Genomic DNA, 1,795 nt, shown 5'->3' with positions numbered 1-1,795 from the left:
TAAAATCTCAAACTGATGGTTAAGTTAAAATATTACTCAATTAAGAGAGACCAGGCATAAATAAAAAATGAATCTTTTGTACAATATCATTCGTACCAAATAATATAGTACATGTATATATCATATATATACATATATTACAAAATACAGTAGTACATATGCTCGCCTTTAAACACTGAAGGTGATTGGTTTATAAACAGAGCAATTACTAAAACAATATCAATTAATGCACTAGCTATATGGTGAATATTAAAAAAAAACAAAAATTATCTACCTAATCATACCACAAAATTTTCAGAGGTATAAATCTAATATATAAAAAACAGGGCCTAAAATAAAAGACAGCTGATCCATCACTCTTGAATGATGTATTGTGCAAAGAATTTAAATTTCCTAATAAACTTACTGATAAATTTGCAGTGGCAAAAGTGATTGCTGAGCCTACGGTATGTGTCTCTGGTGTTCCTACTGAGACTAATAAACCTCCACCACATATGCTATTACGATAAGAGCCTGTACATCTTTCTAGTGAAACTTGTTCAAGGTCTATCTAGTTCAAATACAGATGGTAGAATAAACCTTATTCTTGTTGACAAATGTAGAAAGGGTATGAATGAGAACAAATATCTTCACAATACTTCTCATTCATACCTTTTCTACACAGATGCTAGAGGTTAATTGGTCTTCGCTGCAGTATTGAAGGCAAACAGGCCACAGAGAATCAGTAAGAGTTTTCAACTGCATGTAGTTCCATTATACTCATCCACCACAACTTTATCTCTGATTCCATAATCACTTTCACTATCACTATAGTCTCTTTCACTGATCACTAGTAACACTAATAAATGTTTGAAAATACATATGGTTAGTAGCCATTGGTGTGCACAGGCACAGACACAGGGACACACACAAATTGTCCCACTATAGTATAAACAAAATGCTGCCCTAGGTCAGGAAACAGTATATGAAATGAGATATAGGGCTTTCTTTCCAGATACAGCTGATGTAACAGGACAACGGTGTCAAGTTCATTTGCCACAGTGGGCCACACATAATGACTGCACAGTAAACAAGACCCATAACATAATGCAGCAGGGGACTAACATGGTAAAATAAGAAAGGTTGGTTTAGTCATCTCTCATGCTGAAGTGAAGCTCTTACAAACTTGCTTTGTTATATTCTTGAAATTATGCAATTAAACTGCATAAAATATAAAGTTTTGGTTGGAGCAGCGAATGGGACAGGGACTGCAAGAATGTTGGTATCCCCATTTGAAAAATGGAGAAAGATATCACAACGACTGATATAATTCTGGTAAAGGACTTGACTTTCATTAATATAATATATAATTTGTTATTTCTGAGCACGGCCATGTTATTTTCATGTCACCTTACTTGTACAAGAAAGAATGAAGACTATTTGAAATATCAACAATAGTTAATATATATGTTGGATTATATTCTGGGAATATTGCTCCAATTATATCATTAAAATCCAGCTTCCATAAGCTTGGAGAATGAAAATAAGTCAATCAACTTAAAAAAGCAACACAAATCACCGTAAAATAATATTCAATCACTATGCAGGAGACCCTAGAGCACTGAATCAAAACAATTTGGATCACTGTTTTTGCCTCCTGAAACAACACTGACCCAACACTGCATCTTCACACTGAAATGCCTGCACCTTGTCACACAAGCCTTTTCCACTTAGTTACACACTGAAACACAAAGACAATAGCACAAGGGTACACCGGGGAAAGCTTTTCAACCGATCTATTTCTTCTTGATCAACG

At 34.4% G+C, this 1,795-nt stretch overlaps 1 protein-coding gene across 1 annotated transcript in view; it reads right to left on the bottom strand.

Moving 5' to 3' along the window:
* Positions 1 to 1,795, bottom strand: part of LOC113815107 (exportin-4) — a gene marked incomplete in the record, with an annotated part of 30,901 nt that overhangs the window by 28,614 nt on the left and 492 nt on the right.

Source organism: Penaeus vannamei, chromosome 20, assembly GCF_042767895.1.
Source record: "Penaeus vannamei isolate JL-2024 chromosome 20, ASM4276789v1, whole genome shotgun sequence".
Taxonomy (NCBI): Eukaryota; Metazoa; Arthropoda; class Malacostraca; order Decapoda; family Penaeidae; genus Penaeus; species Penaeus vannamei.
This window is presented reverse-complemented; position numbering and strand designations above follow the sequence as displayed.